Genomic DNA, 19,689 nt, shown 5'->3' with positions numbered 1-19,689 from the left:
CGCATACTTGTCTGGGCAGAAAGGCATGTTCCATGCCTTTTTGCAGTCTTCATTCCAGGAGTGGAAAATTGGCAGGCGGATTTTCTGAGCCGCCAGCAGTTGTGCCCAGGAGAATGGGCTCTGCACCCCGACGTGTTTTGGAACATATGTCACAGGTGGGGTACTCCAGACGTAGATCTGTTTGCGTCCAGGTTCAACAGAAAACTAGACAAATTCGTGTCAAGGACAAGAGATACACTCGCTCAGGGGTCAGATGCTCTGACAGTTCCCTGAGATCAGTACAATTTGATTTATGCCTTTCCCCCGTGCCTGCTTCTGTCGCGGTTCCTGGGAAGAGTCAAGAGGGAGGCAAAGTTGGTTTATGTGGTAGCCCCGGCTTGGCCCAGGTGACCGTGGTATGCAGAGATCATGAAGTTGGCAGTAGACAGGCCGTGGATCCTCCCTCTCCGGCCAGATCTGCTCTCACAGGGTCCAATTTACCATCCTGCTTTACACAGTCTGAATTTGAAGGTTTGGCTGCTGAGACCCACATTCTGAGAGACCGTGGGCTTTCGAGGCCAGTCCTTTCTACTCTGGTCAATGCCAGAAAGCCGGCCTCCAGGCTTATTTACTACAAAATCTGGAGGGCCTATTTTTTACTGGTGTGAACTCAGGGAATGGCATCCTAGAAAGTATGTCATTAGCAGGATCTTGGCCTTCCTCCAGTCAGGCCTAGAAATCAATTTGGCTGTAAGCACTATCAAGGTGCAGATTTCGGCGTTGTCAGTGTTTTTTCAGAAGCCACTGGCATCGCATTCCCTGGTGCGGGCTTTCATCCAGGGGGCTATGCGGATAAGGCCGCCAGCCAAACCTCCGGTATGCCCATGGGATCTGAATTTGGTTCTCTCAGCTTTGCAGGGGCAACCTTTTGAACCTTTGCATCAGCCTTCGTTAGTTCTTTTGACTAAAAAATTGGTTTTCTTGGTAGCCATATCCACGGCTAGAAAAGTGTCAGAACTAGCAGCTCTCTCCAGCAAAGAGCCGTGTCTAATTATTCATAAGGACCGGGTGGTAATGCGTCCCAACAGGTCCTTCCTGCCTAAGGTGGTTTCAGGATTCCATTTGAATCAAGATGTAATCCTACCATCCTTTTTCACAGTCCGCAGAAGAAGAATCTTTGCACACTTTGCATGTGGTAAGGGCAATCAGTATCTATCTTTAGGCAACTGCTCAGATAAGGAAAACTGATTGCTTATTTATTTTGCCGGAAGGCCCTAGGAAGGGCCAGGCGGCATCAAAATCCACTCTCTCAAGGTGGATTAGACAGATTATTTCTCAGGCCTATAGTGTTAAAGGGAAGATCCCTCCTTTTCAAGTGAAAGCGCACTCAACTAGGGCTGTAAGTGCTTCTTGGGCAGTGCATCACCAGGCCTCCCTGGCTCAGATCTGAAAGGCTGCAACTTGGTCATCAGTCCACACATTTACGAGATTCTATCAGGTGGATGTCAGAGGGCAAGAGGATATCGCCTTTGGGCGCAGTGTACTGCAGGCTGCAGTTTAGGTCCTCCGGTCCTTGGCGGTCTATATATTATGATCTGTGTCTCCCTCCCCTCAATCTGAGCATTGCTTTGGGACATCCCACTATGTAATGAAGCTCCTGTGTCCCGTGATGTATGATAAAAAAAATAGGATTTTTATATACAGCTTACCTGTAAAATATTTTTCTTGAGAGTTCAATCACGGGACACAGGGCTCCCGCCCCTCTTTGGTTTTACGTGGTTTCCTATTGCTTTGCTACAAAACTGAGGTGCCTCCCATATGGGAGGGGTTATATAGGGGAGGAATTCTCCTTAATTGGGGGTTAACCAGTGTCCAATCACCAGAGGTGCCTATATAACCCACTATGTAATAAAGCTCCTGTGTCCCGTGATGTACTCTCAAGAAAAGGATTTTACAGGTAAGCTGTATATAAAAATCTTATTTTTTATGTTGTTGGCGTTGACCTGTTTTTTTTGCTTGTTTCCCAAGATGACCATCTTGGCGTTTGTCAAGAGGGTTGAGAGTGCGCAAAGAAAGTGCCTACGGCCAAATCACAAGTAAAGTGCCTGATCTTGTCTGATCTCGGAGGCTAAGCATTGTCGGGCCTGATTAGTAACTGGATGGGAGACCGACTGGGAATACCAGGTGCCGGAGGCTTCTTTTTATGTATTTGTCAAGAGTTTTGAGTATGTCCTGAAGCGTTAGCCTAAGGACACATCACCCTGAAAGCGCCCGATCTCAGAGGCTAAGAAGGGTCAGGGTCAGATGTGAGACCGCCAGGGTCTATGTTGTTGGCGTTGACCTGTTTTTTTTTCACTTGTTTCCCAAGATGACCATCTTGGCATTTGTCAAGAGGGTTGAGAGTGTCTGAATAGAACACCTATTGCCACATCACCCTGAAAGCGCACAATCTCATCTGATCTCGGAGGCCTAGCAGTGGACGGCCTGGTTAATACCTGTATGGAAGACCATCTGTGAATACCAGGTGCCTTAGGCTTCTTTTTATGTTGTTGGCGTTGACCTGTTTATTTTTCGCTTGTTTCCCAAGGTGACCATCTTGGTGTTTAACAAGAGGGTTGAGAGTGCCCAAAGAGATCACCTATGGCCTCATCACCCTGAAAGCACCCGATCTCGTCTGATCTCGGAGGCTAAGCAGTGTCGGGCCTGGTTAGTACCAGGATGGGAGAACGTCTGGGAATAACAGGTGCCGTAGGCTTCTTTTTATGTTGTTGGCCTTGACCTGTTTTTTCTTTTCACTTGTTTCCCAAGGTGACCATCTTGGCGTTTGTGAAGAGGGTTGAGAGTGCCTGATGAGATCACCTACGGCACCATCACCCTGAAATCGCCCAATCTCGTCTGATCTCGGAGGCTAAACAGTGTCAGGCCTGGTTAGTACCTGGATGGCAGGCCGCTTGGGAATACCAGGTGCCATGGGCTTCTTTTTATGTTGTTGGCTTTGACCTTTTTTTTTCGCTTGTTTCTCAAGGGGACCATATTGGCGTTTGTCAAGAGGGTTGGGCGTTTCTTGAAGAGAACGCTTACGGCCACATAACCCTGAAAGCACCCGATCTCATCTGATTTCAGAGGCTAAGCAGCGTTAGGCCTGGTTAGTACCTGAGCTAAAACTTATAAAACAAAATTATAAAGTGACATAATTTTTCTAATTTACAAAAAATCCCAAAAACATGCAAAAATAGTGCCAAAGTAATAATTTCCAGGCATATAAGCAGTCCAAAGAAAAGGAAAGATGGATAGGATGCTGAATCTTAGTCCATTTTCGGTGACTCTCAAAAACCACCCTTTACACACGTAGCAGGTGCACCCAGAGTAGAAAGAGATTATACACCACCAAATTAGAGGAGGCTTACCAGCTGTCAAGATCTCTTTTTAAGGAGATCATACGGGCTTGTAAAATGTTACGTTCCTGGTCCCCACACTGGGCTCTGTTGGTAACACCAATCTATCTGCTCCCTCTTTATGGTATATCTCGTTCCACCACAATCATTTAGTACGGCAAAGAGAGAAGAAAAAAAGCTCCCATAGCATAATTCCGTAAAGATTTATTAAAATATAAAAAGTAAAGTAACAACTCACGAATTCCCAGCAGAGTGTAAGCGTATAGCATATAAAAAACGAGCCGGCCGGCTCTCTCTTGTTTGCACTGCCCGCCCTTCCGGATTAACGTGGAAATGCGGTGACGTCAGCACGCCGCTCACCCTACGTCGTTTCGTCAAAATTTTTACAACTTTTTTGAAATCAGTGCATTGACTATAATTCAAATATGCACGTCCATTGGGATATAGGGTACTGACCCCGGGGTGTGGTTAGACCCATCGGAGGGACCTCGGTATGACATCTGAGATGGGTCTGGTCATCCCTGGGTTTATTCACTTAGGGGGAGTAATGGTTAAACATATAAATACTATTCCTCCCTCTAGGATGGGGTTAAGTAATACCAACATCCGTATGGATGTAATAATATACTTTGTTTATATGAAGTAAAGAAAAGCCCTATATTTTTTGGTAATTGTGATAGTGGCAATTGGGGGGGGGGGGTGTTCTGACTCCTTTTATTTATTATGTATATGGTTATTAATATATCCATTGAATATACAGTTTAAGACAAGAATTCATCTTTATCTTTATTCATTCATCTTTTAATAAATTCCCGATAGTGGTATGTTTTTTGATTATACCCCTAGATGAGGAACGTTTTTTAATATAGGTTCTGGATTTTTATCCATTTTATTGGTTTTATGGACTGGTGTAACAATCTAATTACCGTATATACTCGAGTATAAGCCGAGATTTTCAGCCTCTTTTTTGAGGCTGAAAGTGCCCCCCTCGGCTTATACTCGAGTCATCGCTGTCTGCCCGCTCGATCAGCGTGTCGAGCAGACAGACAGCGGCCATTCTATGATTCAAAAGCCGCGCCTCCGGCTCCGCCTTCGCCTGTGATAGGCGGAACACTGAATTTCCCAGCAGCCTGTGTTCCGCCTATCACGGGCATCTTCTCATCCTCGTACTACGGACGAGGATGATACGACGTCCGTGATAGGCGGAACACAGGCTGCTGGGAAATTCAGTGTTCCGCCTATCACAGGCGAAGGAGGAGGCGCGGCTTTTGAATTTTACAATGGCCGCCGACGAAGAGGGCACGGGACGGAGGCAAGGCAAGGCACGGCACGGGACAGGACGGGACGGGACGGGACGGGACGAAGGCAAGGCACGACACGGGACGGAGGCTCGGGACAAAGGCTCGGGACACAGGTAGGCTGGACACACACACACACACACACACACACACACACACACACACACACACACACACACACACACACACGGATGGAGACACACACACACAGGGATGGATGGATGGATGGATGGATGGAGACACACACACACAGGGATGGATGGATGGATGGATGGATGGATGGAGACACACACACACAGGGATGGATGGATGGATGGATGGATGGAGACACACACACACAGGGATGGATGGATGGATGGATGGAGACACACACACACAGGGATGGATGGATGGATGGACACACACACACACAGGGATGGATGGACGGACACACAGGGATGGACGGACACACAGGGATGGACGGACACACAGGGATGGACGGACACACACACAGGGATGGACAGGCATGTCTCACCCTCGGCTTATACACGAGTCAATAAGTTTGCCAGTTTTTTTGGGGGTAAATTGGGGGCCTCGGCTTATATTCGGGTCGGCCTATACTCGAGTATATACGGTACTGGTCTTAATACATACCCCTTATTTAGTTAGGAAGTATGTGATCGTTTAATAACTTGCGCATGGGGAATTTGCGCGTTCGGATACAGACACCTCTGTTGATGAATTAAACAAACAAATTGGTTCCTTAGGTACAGTGGTGTGAAAAAGTGTTTGCCCCCTTCTTCATTTCCTGTTCTTTTGCATGTTTGTCACACTTAAGTGTTTCGGAACATGAAACCAATTTAAACAATAGTCAAGGACAACACAAGTAAACACAAAATGCAATTTGTAAATGAAGGTGTTTATTATTAAAGGTGAAAAAAAATCAAAACCATCATGGCCCTGTGTGAAAAAGTGATTGCCCCCCTTGTTAAAACATACTATAACTGTGGTTGTCCACACCTGAGTTCAATTTCTCTAGCCACACCCAGGCCTGATTATTGCCACACCTGTTCACAATCAAGGCATCACTTAAATAGGAGCTGCTTGACACAGTAAGGTCCACCAGAAGATCCTTAAAAGCTACACATCATGCCGAGACCCAAAGAAATTCAGGAACAATTGAGAAAGAAAGTAATTGAGATCTATCAGTCTGGAAAGGGTTATAAAGCCATTTCCAAAGCTTTGGGAATCCAGCGAACCACAGTGAGAGCCATTATCCACAAATGGCGAAGACATGGAACAGTGGTGAACCTTCCCAGGAGTGGCCGGCCGCCCAAAATTACCCCAAGAGTGCAGCGACGACTCATCCAAGAGGTCACAAAAGACCCCACAACAACGTCCAAGGAACTGCAGGCCTCACTTGCCTCAGTTAAGGTCAGCGTTCATGCCTCCACCATCAGGAAAAGACTGGGCAAAAATGGCCTGCATGGCAGAGTTCCAAGGAGAAAACCACTGCTGAGCAAAAAGAACATCAAAGCTCGTCTCAATTTCTCCACAACACATCTTGATGATCCCCAAGACTTTTGGGACAACATTCTGTGGACCGATGAGACAAAAGTGGAACTCTTTGGAAGGTGTGTGTCCAAGTATATCTGGAGTAGAAGGAACACTGCATTTCATAAAAAGAACATTATACCAACAGTAAAATATGGTGGTGGTAGTGTGATGGTCTGGGGCTGTTTTGCTGCTTCAGGACCTGGAAGACTTGCCATGATAAAAGGAACTATGAATTCTGCTGTCTACCAAGAGATCCTGAAGGAGAATGTCCGACCATCTGTTCGTGTACTCAAGCTGAAACGAACTTGGGTTCTGCAGCAGGACAATGATCCTAAACACACCAGCAAGTCCACCACCGAATGGCTGAAGAAAAACAAAATGAAGACTTTGGAGTTGCCTAGCCAAAGTCCTGACCTGAATCCTATTGAGATGTTGTGGTATGACCTTAAAAAGGCCGTTCATGCTCGAAAACCCTCTAATGTAACTGAATTAGGACAATTCTGCAAAGATGAGTGGGCCAAAATTCCTCCAGGACGCTGTAAAAGCCTCATTGCACGTTATCGCAAACGCTTGGTTGCAGTTGTTGCTGCTAAGGGTGGCCCAACCAGTTATTAGGTTTAGGGGGCAATCACTTTTTCACACAGGGCCATGATGGTTTGGATTTTTTTTCACCTTTAATAATAAACATCTTCATTTACAAATTGCATTTTGTGTTTACTTGTGTTGTCCTTGACTATTGTTTAAATTGGTTTGATGTTCCGAAACACTTAAGTGTGACAAACATGCAAAGGAACAGGAAATGGGGAAGGGGGCAAACACTTTTTCACACCACTGTATATTGTTCCTATGTAGGTGTAAACTTGCTATTTTTTGGGAAATGGGTTCCTTTTCCCTTTGGAACAGGTGATGATCTAGTATGGGCAGATTGCCCTATTCTAAGATGGCGAATTGGGAACTGTGACCAGGAGCTTGGAAATGGGCGGTTACAATCACCAGTGAGTACTTATGGCGGTGGGTCAGCATGCCGCTCGTACCCCAGGAAGAAGTCACTTTTGATGAAATGACGTAGGGTGAGCGGCGTGCTGACGTCACTGCATTTCCACGTTAATCCGGAAGGGCGGGCAGTGCAAACAAGAGAGAGCCGGCCGGCTCGTTTTTTATATGCTATACGCTTACACTCTGCTGGGAATTCGTGAGTTGTTACTTTACTTTTTATATTTTAATAAATCTTTACGGAATTATGCTATGGGAGCTTTTTTTCTTCTCTCTTTGCCGTACTAAATGATTGTGGTGGAACGAGATATACCATAAAGAGGGAGCAGATAGATTGGTGTTACCAACAGAGCCCATTGTGGGGACCAGGAACATAACATTTTACAAGCCCGTATGATCTCCTTAAAAAGAGATCTTGACAGCTGGTAAGCCTCCTCTAATTTGGTGGTGGATAATCTCTTTCTACTCTGGGTGCACCTGCTACGTGTGTAAAGGGTGGTTTTTGAGAGTCACCGAAAATGGACTAAGATTCAGCATCCTATCCATCTTTCCTTTTCTTTGGACTGCTTATATGCCTGGAAATTATTACTTTGGCACTATTTTTGCATGCTTTTGGGATTTTTTGTAAATTAGAAAAATTATGTCACTTTATAATTTTGTTTTATAAGTTTTAGCGCAGCCATATTTTTTTGATTGTTGTATATTGTGTGTCTCGCATTGGGTTGCAGCAAGAACTTACTACTGTCAGTATTAACACTAATATCAAGTTTTTGTTTTATTTACACTTGATTTTTTCATACATATTTGTCTAGCACTTTGTTTAGACCACGCTGTTTTTCGAAGGTTTTATGGTTAGTACCTGGATGGGAGACTGCCTGGGAAGACCAGGTGCCATAGAAGGATCTGGCCTGGTTAGTGTCTTGATTGGGAGATCGCCTGGGAATACCGGCTGCCATAGGCTTCTTTTTATGTTGTTGGCTTTGACCTGCTTTTTTTAGCTTGTTTCCCAAGGTGACAATCTTGGCCTTTGTCAAGAGGCTTCAGAGTGCCCAAAGAGAGTGCCTATGGCCAAATCACCCTGAAAGAGCCCAATCTCATCTGATCTCAGAGGCTAAGCAGCGATGGGCCTGGTTAGCACCTGCATGGGAGACAGCCTGGGAATACCAGGTCCCGTAGGCTTCTCATTATGTTGTCGGCGTTGACCTATTTTTTTTCCCTTGTTTCCCAAGGTGACCATCTTGGCATTTGTCAAGAGGGTTGAGAGTGCACAAAGAAATTGTTTACGGGCACAACACCCTGAAAGCACCCAATCTCGTCTGGTCTCAGAGGCTAAGCAGGGTTGGGCCTGGTTTGTACCTGGATGGGAGACCAACAGGGTTTTCCGGATGCCGCAGGCTTCTTTTTATGTTGCTGGTGTTGACCTGTTTTTTTCTCTTGTTTCCCAAAGTGATCATCTTGGCATTTGTCAAGAGGGTTGAGAGTGCCTAAAGAGATCGCTTACAGCCGCATCACCCTGCAAGCACCCTATCTCTTCTGATCTCGGAGGCTAAGAAGGGTTGGGCCTAGTTAGTACTTGAATGGGAGACGGGCTTGGAATACCAGGTTCCGTATTCTTCTTTTTATGTTGTTGGCGTTGACCTGTTTTTTTTCGCTTGTTTCCCAGGGTGACTATCTTGGCATTTTTCAAGAGGGATGAAAGTGCCCAGAGAGATTGCCTATGGGCACATCACCCTGAAAGCGCCCAATCTCCTCTGATCTCAGAGGCTAGAAAGGGTCGCGCCTTGTTAATACCTGGATGGGAGACCGCCTGGGAATACTAGGTGCTGTAGGCTTCTTTTTATGTTGTTGGCGTTGACTTGTTTTTTGTTTGTTTCCCAAGGTGACCATCTTGGCGTTTGTCAAGAGGGTTGAGCGTGCCTGAAAAAATCTACTATGGCCGCATCACCCTGAAAGAGCCCAATCTCATTTGATCTCAGAGGCTAAGCAGGGTTGGGACCTGGTTAGTACCTGGGTGGGAGACCGCCTGGGATTTCTCGATGCCATAGGCTTTTTTTTTAAGTTGTTGGCATTGACTTATTTTTTTTTTTGCTTGTTTCCCAAGGTGACCATCTTGGCGTTTGTCAAGAGGGTTGAAAGTGCCTGAAGAGATTGCCTACGGGCACATCACCCTGAAAGCACCCGATCTCGTTTGATGTTGGAGGCTAAGAAGAGTCGGGCCTTGTTAGTACCTGGATGGGAGACCGCCTGGGAATACCAGGTGTCGTAAGCTTCTTTTTATGTTGTTGCCGTTGACCTGTTTTTTTTCCGCTTGTTTCCCAAGGTGACCATCTTGGCATTTGTCAAGAGGGTTGAGAGCGCCCAAAGAGATCGCTTACAGCAGCAACACCCTGAAAGAGCGCTATCTCTTCTCATCTCTGAGGCTAAGAAGGGTTGGGCCCAGTCAGTTCCTAGATAGGAGATGGCGTTGGAATACCATGTGCAGTATTCTTCTTTTTATGTTGTTGCCATTGACCTGTTTTTTTTCGCTTGCATCTCAAGGTGACTATCTTGGCATTTGTCAAGAGGGTTGAGAGTGCCCAAAGAGATTGCCTATGGGCACATAACCCTGAAAGCGCCCGATCTCCTCTGATCTCAGAGGCTAAATGGGGTTGGGCCTTGCTAGTACCTGGATTGGAGACCACCTGGGAATACTAGGTGCCGTAGGCTTCTTTTTATGTTGTTGGCGTTGACTTGTTTTTGTTTTGTTTGTTCACCAAGTTGACCATCTTGGTGTTTGTCAAGAGGGTTGAGAGTGCCTGAAGAGCTCGCCTATGGCCACATAACCCTGAAAGCACCAGATCTCGTCTGATCTCAGAGGCTAAACAGGGTCTGGGCCTTTGTTAATACCCAGATTGGAGACCACCTGGGAATACTAGGTGCTGTAGACTTCTTCTTATGTTGTTGGCGTTGACTTGTTTTTTTTGTTTGTTTCCCAAGGTGACCATCTTGGCGTTTGTCAAGAGGGTTGAGCGTGCCTGAAAAAATCTACTATGGCCGCATCACCCTGAAAGAGCCCAATCTCATAGGCTAAGCAGGGTTGGGACCTGGTTAGTACCTGGGTGGGAGACCGCCTGGGATTTCTCGATGCCATAGGCTTTTTTTTTAAGTTGTTGGCATTGACTTATTTTTTTTTGCTTGTTTCCCAAGGTGACCATCTTGGCGTTTGTCAAGAGGGTTGAAAGTGCCTGAAGAGATTGCCTACGGGCACATCACTCTGAAAGCACCCAATCTCGTCTGATCTTGGAGGCTAAGAAGAGTCAGGCCTGGTTAGTACCTGGATGGGAGACCACCTGGGTATACCAGTTATTGTAGGCTTCTTTTTATGTTGTTGGCGTTGATTCGTTTGTTTTTTTCCGCTTGTTTCCCAAGGTGACCATCTTGGCATTTGTCAAGAGGCTTGAGAGTGCCCAAAGAGATCGCTTACAGCAGCAACACCCTGAAAGAGCCCTATCTCTTCTCATCTCGGAGGCTAAGAAGGGTTGGGCCTAGTTAGTACCTGGATAGGAGATGGCGTTGGAATACCAGGTGCCGTATTCTTCTTTTTATGTTGTTGACATTGACCTGTTTTTTTTTGGCTTGTATCTCAAGGTGACCATCTTGGCATTTGTCAAGAGGGTAGAGAGTGCCCAAAGAGATTGCGTATGGGCACATAACCCTGAAAGCGCCCGATCTCCTCAGATCTCAGAGGCTAAACAGGGCCGGGCCTTGCTAGTACCTGGATTGGAGACTACCTGGGAATACTAGGTGCAGTAGGCTTCTTTTTATGTTGTTGGCGTTGACTTATTTTTGTTTTGTTTGTTTACCAAGGTGACCATCTTGGTGTTTGTCAAGAGGTTGGGCCTTGTTAATACCTGGATGGGAGGCCACCCAGGAATACTAGGTGGTGTAGACTTCTTCTTATGTTGTTGGCGTTGACCTGTTTTTTTTCCCTTGTTTCCCAAGGTGACCATCTTGGCATTTGTCAAGAGGGTTGAGAGTGCACAAAGAAATTGCTTACGGGCACAACACCCTGAAAGCACCCTATCTCTTCTGATCTCGGAGGCTGAGAAGGGTTGGGCCTAGTTAGTACTTGAATGGGAGACGGTCTTGGAATACCAGGTGCCGTATTCTTCTTTTTATGTTGTTGACGTTGACCTGTTTTTTTTCGCTTGTTTCCCAGGGTGACTATCTTGGCATTTTTCAAGAGGGTTGAGAGTGCACAAAGAAATTGTTTACGGGCACAACACCCTGAAAGCGCCCAATCTCGTCTGGTCTCAGAGGCTAAGCAGGGTTGGGCCTGGTTTGTACCTGGATGGGAGACCAACAGGGTTTTCCAGATGCCGCAGGCTTCTTTTTATGTTGCTGGTGTTGACCTGTTTTTTTCGCTTGTTTCCCAAAGTGATCATCTTGGCATTTGTCAAGAGGGTTGAGAGTGCCTAAAGAGATCGCTTACAGCCGCATCACCCTGCAAGCACCCTATCTCTTCTGATCTCGGAGGCTAAGAAGGGTTGGGCCTAGTTAGTACTTGAATGGGAGACGGGCTTGGAATACCAGGTTCCGTATTCTTCTTTTTATGTTGTTGGCGTTGACCTGTTTTTTTTCGCTTGTTTCCCAGGGTGACTATCTTGGCATTTTTCAAGAGGGATGAGAGTGCCCAAAGAGATTGCCTATGGGCACATCACCCTGAAAGCGCCCAATCTCCTCTGATCTCAGAGGCTAGAAAGGGTCGCGCCTTGTTAATACCTGGATGGGAGACCGCCTGGGAATACTAGGTGCTGTAGGCTTCTTTTTTTTTTTGCAAATATAACTTTATTCAACTCCAAACGGGGGAATGCAGGTCCCGCGGTACATATTAAACAAAGTAAATCAGAGCAGAAGGCAGCAGGAAAGACTTAACATGAGTATACAAGCACCAGATTCAGTCTTGCAATACCACGAAAATTCTGCGGTACATAAAACAATATAAGACCGAGATCCGTGGTCATCTCCACACTCTGCCCTGCCAGCATCCGCCTGCAGCCCAAAGGGGGCCATCATTCCCAATTTTCACTCTTTTCTAAGGGTAAGGGGGGGGGTGGGGGGGGAAGAAAAGAGGGGGAGCAGATGGGGGGGAGAGAGAAAGAACAGAGAAAGGAGGAAGAGACATGACAGGACGCCATGGCGAACCACATTACTATAGCGCCAACAGTCGACGGCCCTCCAACGAGAACCTAAAAACACTCCAAGCGTCCCACGTCTGTTTGAAGGTTTCTTGTTTGTTCTGAGATGTCAGAATCAGGTCTTCCATCTTCCTGATATCCTCAATTCTCCTAACCCAGTGTGTAACCGTAGGAGGAGTGCGCTGTTTCCAGTAGAGAGGAATGCATGCCTTCGCCGCATTTACCAAATGCCGCAGAAGTGATTTTTTATGTAGTTTTATTGGGATCCGTGAGTGGTGTAGAAGGAAAAAGGCGGGTCCCTCCGGTATGGGATAGTCCGTGAATGTTTGTGTTATACGGCGGACCTCTGTCCAGAAGTCCGTCAGACCGGGGCAAGACCAGAAAACATGGAGCAACGTGCCCTCCTCCTCTCAACACCGCCAGCATCTATCAGAAACGGATGGGAAGCACTTATGCAATTTCGTCGGAGTCATATACCACCTAGTTAGAAGCTTGAAATTCGACTCCTGTATCTTAGTACACAACGAAGTTGTGAGAGCCAGGGTAATAATGCGCTGACTCTGTGTCGGGGAAAACGAACAGCCAAGATCCCTCTCCCACTTGGACACACAGGTCAAATGAGGGTGGTCCAGCTGCCCATTCAGGAGAGCGTAAGTCCGAGAGAGGATGTGGGCCAAAGGGCCCTCACCCCTACACAGAGTCTCAAACTCCGTCAGGGGACCTGCAAAGGCTTGAGGGTCGGGGATGGAGTGCAAAAAGTGATGTAAACGCACCGCTTTCTAGAAGGGTAGGTAAAACAAACCTGCCTGGTCGGTCAGGTCGACGATAGAAGGCCACTTCCCGTCGATAACAAATCTAGACGCATGGTCCACGTGTAGTTCACTAAGTAGTTTGTAGTCTCCTATATAGATCCCTGGATCAAAGTGTGGGTGGCCTAGGATAGTGTTCAAGGGGGAGGACAACGACGTGATTTTGTTCTGGGAAGCAGTCAGGAATCCGACTCTTAGAGACGCCCCTATAGTAGGATGCGATTTCAGTTCTGCCGGCAACGCCCGGAAGCACCACATGGCACTTCTCAGCGGGATGCGGGATTGAGATTGCTCAACTTACACCCAGAGTTTTGTAGAGCTATTGCGATTCCAGTCCAAAATCCTTCCAAGATGTGAGGCCATATAATAACGCCGTATGTCAGGTAGCGCCAATCCCCCTTGCTGTTTAGAGAGGGTCAACTGTGACCACCGAAATCTGGGTTTCTTGTGCGCCCATACGAATTGCGTGAGCACGGATTGTGCCTGTTTAAAGAATGGAGGCGGGATCTTGATGGGTAGAGCCTGAAAAAGGTAGGTAAATTTAGGGAGTATGTTCATTTTTATCAGATTACATCTCCCGAACCAGGAGTGAAGGCCAGAATGCATGTTCTAGTGAGCAGGGGAGGGAAGTTCAGCCTGAACGTGTTCGCAACGTCCGGTGGAATGTAAGTGCCCAGATATTTAAGTGCGGTGTTCGTCCATCTAAAGCGGGAATTGGATTGTAAATCCAGAAGCAGCCTCGGGGGGACAGCCACCCCCATGGACTCTGATTTCGAGAAATTGATCTTCAAGTGCGACAGCTTCCCATACATCTGGAATTCCCGAAGGAGGTTCGGCAGGGAGGTTCTGGGATTCGTCAGGGAAAACAACATATCATCTGCGTAGGCAGATATCTTGCACTCAGTCGCACCCATGCGGAGGCCCGTTATGTCTGGGTTCCGCCGAACCGAGGCCAGAAAGGGTTCCAGGGACAATGCAAATAAGAGGGGCGATAAGGGGCAGCCCTGTCTAGTCCCATTACTAATATCAATGGGGGAGGAGAGCACCCCATTCGCCTTAATTTGCGCAGAGGGTCGCCAGTATATTTTGCTAATCCAAGTGAGCATCCGATCACCTAGCCCTACATGGCGGAGGACTGAGAACATAAAAGGCCAATGGACCCTATCAAAGGCCTTCTCCGCATCCGTGTTCACAAAGACACACGGAGTATTCGACGCCTGAGCTTTGTGCACTAAAGATAAGACCTTGATAGTGTTGTCCCTAGCCTCCCTGGAGGGAATAAAACCCACTTGATCAACATGGATGAGGGATTGCAAGTGGTGAGCTAGTCGCGTGGCCAGAATTTTAGAGAACAATTAAGCAGGTAGATAGGTCTGTAGCTTCCGCATAGTCCCGGGTCCTTGTCCTCTTTGGGAATCAGAGAGATATGTGCTCTAAGGGTGTCCAAAGCGAATTCTCTACCGGAGCTCAAAGCATTGAACCAGTCCACCAAGCGTGGGCCAAGAATGGGGAGAAAGGTCTTGTAGTATTGCGCGGTGTACCCATCCGGGCCCGGCGCCTTGCCAAGCTTCAGAGAGCCCACAGCCATCCGGACCTCCACCAGGGTAATTGGTTCCTCCAGCAACTCCCGGGCTTCCAGCGATAGGGAGGGCAGACCAGATCCGGCTACATAACTGTCTATCTCTGCTTGCCCAGCCCCCGAGTTCGGAAGCCTATAGAGCTCAGAGTAGAATTTCCCAAAGGCCTCGGATATCCGCGTCGGCGTCGAAACCAGCCGACCGTCGGCATCTGTTATCTGCGGGATGTAAGCGACCGATTTCAGTTCCTTGACTGACTTGGCCAGGAGTTTCCCACACTTGTCCCCTGATTCGTATGTCAATTTACGGCAGAACTGGAGTGCAGCCTTCGCTTTATAGTGGAGTAGATCAGTAATCTGGGAACGAAGCGTCTCCAATTCAATCTCTAGAGGCCGTGAAGGAGCATGTTTTTGTTGTGCTTCAACTCGGGCCAGATCCCGAAACAATCCGATCAGCTGTTCGTTCCGCAAGCGTTTGATACGCGCCCCATGTTTGATTAACACCCCGCGAAGGACTGCTTTGTGAGCTTCCCAAACTATACCCGGGTCAGAGCCTTCCGTTTCATTTTCCTGAAAATAAAGCTCCATTGCTCTAGTCACATCCGCTAGGACTTCCGGTATCTGGAGGAGACTCTCATTTAGTCGCCAGAATAGAGACCTGGGCGAGGGATTCCCGGAAAGCGCGTAGGTAATGGCTACTGGGGCATGGTCAGACCAAGTAATGTGGCCAATAGAGGAGGAACTCACTAGGTGAAGTTGATCATGGGGAATCAAAAAAAAGTCTATCCGTGAGTAGGATTTGTGGGGGGGGGGAGTAAAAAGAATAATCCCTCTCTCCAGAATGTTGAAGACGCCAAACGTCCATTAACTGGGCCGACATCAGACATTTAGATATTCGCTTCCTAACCGAAATTGGGACTGAAGAGGAGGAGGTAGAAGTGTCTAGCACTGGGGAGAGGGGGGTGTTAAAATCCCCGCCCAGGATCAACTGGCCCTCCCGAAAGTCAGTTAGACGTCGCAATGTACTGTGTATGAATACATCCTGGTGGTCGTTGGGGGCATATACTGTAGCAAAGGTGAAGAGAAGCTGTCCAACATGGCCCTTGAGAAAAAGAAAGCGGCCCTCCGGATCCGCCAGCAGGTCACGGCAGGCCCACGGAATGCTGCTAGATATCAAGATAGAGACCCCCTTAGTCTTAGAGTGAGGGTTAGTAGAGTGATAGACCTGTGGAAAAGCGCGGGACTTCAAAAGTGGAAGACTAGAAGTTTTAAAATGGGTTTCTTGGATGAACGCAACATCTGCGGAATTAGTCTTCAGTTCCCGCTGCAAGATCCGTCGCTTCTCCGGGGAATTCAGTCCCTTGGCGTTCAACGAAAAGAACTTAATGGAGTCCGCCATCATGTCTCAATATTGCCGCAAAGAGCGTCAAGTAAGACAGAGAAAGAATGTACTGAGCAAAGAACAGAAAGGGGACAGGAGCAGGGACCAGGAAGGTGCGAAAGAGGGGAAAGTGAGGGGGGGGAGGTGAGGGGGGGGAGGGCGGAGGGTAGTAAGGCCCTACTTCCCACGGGAAAAGAGCGAGGGAAGACGGGCTCCCACTTAAACTAAAAATCAAGCACAGACGTGCTCTGGCACTTACCTACCCTAACTGGGCTGAAAGCGCCGGCCTATTTGGGCACGTGGATAGACAGGGCAGAGAGGGAGCCGCCGGAACTCAGTCCCCCCAGATTCGGCATAAAGCAATAATCCTGCAATTACCGGCATGCACATGTAGAGCATATAAGAAACATAGAAAACAAAGAGCAACTCACAGTGTGTAAAACAGAACATCAGCAGGCATAAGTCCAGCAGCACCGGTGGACCACTCCGGGCCACCCCAATCTTGGGTAGTCACCAGAACGTCTCCACCGGCGCGACCGACACAACACAGATTGGGAGCCCCACCATCACTCCCCCCAACTAACCGGGTATCCCCCCACCACCCCCAGCCACCACCTAACCACCTGAGAGAACTGCTGCCTCCCCCCGCCCCCCCCGGCCAAACAGGTACTACCCTCCCCCTCCTCAGGAAGGGACATCACGGCACCGGGTGGGGACAGGGGGGGAGAGAAAAAAGGGTCGCCAGCAAGGGCAGGAGAGAAAGGAGGGGGGGAGGTGTGCCGGAGAGGGGAGGAGGAGCCCAGCCCAGGAGCCCGGGGAAACCCAGGGGGCAGGGAACCCAGGGATGGGGAGGGAAGGCGAGGGAGGACACCCGGGGATTGCCGAGCACAAACCTACCACCTAATGATACCGAAGTCCCTCTCAACTACTCTGCCCCGTATCCCTCAGCAAGCCCACCCGCCCCCTCAAGAAACAGTCCCTCCCCGGCTCTCCCCCCCACCAGGTGCGCGGCAACTTCAAAGTTCCGCTGCTCACCCACCAGCGCTCCCCCCTTAGCTTAGCGTCCCCCAGTATCTGAAGAGAGGTCAACAAAAAAAACCCCAGGGGAACATGGGAAAATCCTCAGAGAGCTCGTCACAGTGGTCCGGCAGGGGCCAATACTAGCCCGCGGCTCTCCGCCCATAGCAGCAGTCGTACTCGGCTCGGTATGTTCCTGTAGGTCGCAATAATCCGCTGCCAGAGGGGGACAACCAAGGCTTCCCGTCAGCCACAGTAAAAACCCCGACATTCCCGCACAGAGCCCACCCGCCTCCCCAGCACACCCCCGTCCCACAGAGGCAGAGATCCAGTAGGGGATGATAGGGGTCCGGGCATGCGTCGAAGGTAGCCGCCTGTTCTGGGGACATTGTTGCCCGCGCCACCCACCAAGGAGCCATCCCCCGCCTGCCACCCCACACCCCGGGGAGCCCCAGCCATACCTGCAAGTACCGAAGAGATCAGTAAGGCCACACCCGGCGGGCAGGGAGAGTTCGGGGAGGGCTGCAAACAGATGATGAGGGGCCTCCCGTGGATCCCCCCTACCAGGTGGCAAGGAGAGCAGTCCGGGGTGGCTCCCTGGCTCAGTGGGACCAAGGCCGACAACACCAAAAGGGGGAAGCAGTCCGGGGGGCCCCCGCCTCCGGCAGCAGGCAAACTAGGCAACCAGGGAGAGGAGTGAGAAGTCAGATCGGTGGCAGGGGGGAAAGGGGGCATCCCCATATCTGCTCACGTTGGTGATCCCGAGAGGTCGATCTCCGTCGCCCGCCTGGTCGTGGATGGCAGCGGGGGAGAGGGCCCTGATTTTGAAGAATGCCCGATCTGCCAGTGGGTCGGGGCAGGAGCTGCAGCCAATCCGGAAACGGGATCGGTTCTTCTCCAAGGTATCCGAACAGGGCCGGTAGATCCGCAGGGGTCTGGAGCATGAACGAAGAGGACTCCTTCCGGAAGATCACCGACAGGGGATATCCCCATCGGTAGGAGAAACCCTGTCGCTTTGCTAGGTCAAGCAGGGGTCTGAGCAGGGCTCTCCGACGCAGTGTAGCCCTGGAGAGGTCTGGGAGAAGCTGAATCTGAGCGCCATTGAACTCCAGTGCGCCGTGTTCCCATGCACGCCGGAGGACCATTTCTTTCTGCACATACCGATGGAAGCGACAGACTACATCCCGCGGTCTTGTGGGGTCCACCGACCTAGGGCCCAAAGTCCTGTGCACCCTGTCCAGCTCAAAATCCATGGCTGGGTCCGCGGCCACCTCCCGCAGGATAGTCAGCACCACGTCCCCCAGGCTCTCTGTTCCAGATGACTCCGGAATACAGCGGAGCCGAATGTTTGAGCGGCGACTTCGATCCTCAGCATCCTCCAGTTGGAGTTGTAGGGCAGCTGCCGCCTCCCGGTGTTGGTCTCTCATTCGTTCCAGCGACAGCACCCGGTTCTCCAGGGCGGCGACTGACGTTTCACCCGCGGACACCTGTTCCATTAGGCCGCTGACCTCGCCTCGCACCTCTTGGATATCGCGGCGGTGGGTTTCCTCCATGCGCAGGATCAGGGCCTCAATGTCCGTCCACGTTGGGAGCGCCTGCAATAGGGCCCTAATGTAACCACAGCCGCGGCGGGGCTCCCGGAGGACATCACCGTCTCAGGCTGTGCGGTTGTTCCGCTGTTAGCGCTCGGGTGTATGGAAGGGCCAACCGGGTTTGGGAGTTCTTCCTGCAGAGGGGAGTCCCTCGTGACACTTCGGGTAGGCCCACGCGGAGCCGCGGCCCTGGAGCCTGAAGAGACAGCCGGGATTTGCTCAAAAAAGCGGCGAATCTCCACCGGATTCATGGCAGCTAGCGTCCCTCGGGTAATGGCTCTCGTTCTATGCCATTTAGAAGGCAACATGCCGGTTTAGAAGATGAAATAGGGCCGAAAGAGGGGACCAAGGCCGGGAGCTCTGTAAAATCACTTCCTCACACCGCCATGTCCAGGCCACACCCCCTGTAGGCTTCTTTTTATGTTGTTGGCGTTGACTTGTTTTTTTTGTTTGTTTCCCAAGGTGACCATCTTGGCGTTTGTCAAGAGGGTTGAGCGTGCCTGAAAAAATCTACTATGGCCGCATCACCCTGAAAGAGCCTAATCTCATAGGCTAAGCCGGGTTGGGACCTGGTTAGTACCTGGGTGGGAGACCGCCTGGGATTTCTCGATGCCATAGGCTTTTTTTTTAAGTTGTTGGTATTGACTTATTTTTTTTTGTTTGTTTCCCAAGGTGACTATCTTGGCGTTTGTCAAGAGGGTTGAAAGTGCCTGAAGAGATTGCCTACGGGCACATCACTGTGAAAGCACCCAATCTCGTCTGATCTTGGAGGCTAAGAAGAGTCAGGCCCGGTTAGTACCTGGATGGGAGACCACCTGGGAATACCAGTTATTGTAGGCTTCTTTTTATGTTGTTGGCGTTGATTTGTTTGTTTTTTTTCGCTTGTTTCCCAAGGTGACCATCTTGGCATTTGTCAAGAGGCTTGAGAGTGCCCAA

The 19,689-nt window shown here is 49.3% G+C and overlaps 6 pseudogenes; all 6 read left to right on the top strand.

Annotated features, from left to right (window-relative positions):
* The first annotated feature begins 2,056 nt into the window (after window positions 1-2,056).
* LOC143943972 (5S ribosomal RNA) lies at window positions 2,057-2,175 on the top strand (annotated as a pseudogene).
* Window positions 2,176-2,615: 440 nt separating this feature from the next.
* On the top strand, window positions 2,616-2,734 carry LOC143948078 (5S ribosomal RNA; annotated as a pseudogene).
* A 6,617-nt stretch (window positions 2,735-9,351) lies between these two features.
* Window positions 9,352-9,470, top strand: LOC143947901 (5S ribosomal RNA; annotated as a pseudogene).
* A 318-nt stretch (window positions 9,471-9,788) lies between these two features.
* On the top strand, window positions 9,789-9,907 carry LOC143952389 (5S ribosomal RNA; annotated as a pseudogene).
* A 529-nt stretch (window positions 9,908-10,436) lies between these two features.
* On the top strand, window positions 10,437-10,555 carry LOC143943233 (5S ribosomal RNA; annotated as a pseudogene).
* An 8,919-nt stretch (window positions 10,556-19,474) lies between these two features.
* LOC143943728 (5S ribosomal RNA) lies at window positions 19,475-19,593 on the top strand (annotated as a pseudogene).
* The last annotated feature ends 96 nt before the right edge of the window (window positions 19,594-19,689 follow it).

Source organism: Lithobates pipiens, unplaced genomic scaffold (genome assembly GCF_037356315.1).
Source record: "Lithobates pipiens isolate NorthernLeopardFrog02 unplaced genomic scaffold, aLitPip1_a1.2 Scaffold_10, whole genome shotgun sequence".
Classification (NCBI taxonomy): domain Eukaryota; kingdom Metazoa; phylum Chordata; class Amphibia; order Anura; family Ranidae; genus Lithobates; species Lithobates pipiens.
The sequence above is the reverse complement of the archived record's forward strand: the minus strand, read 5'-3'. Positions and strand labels throughout refer to the sequence as shown.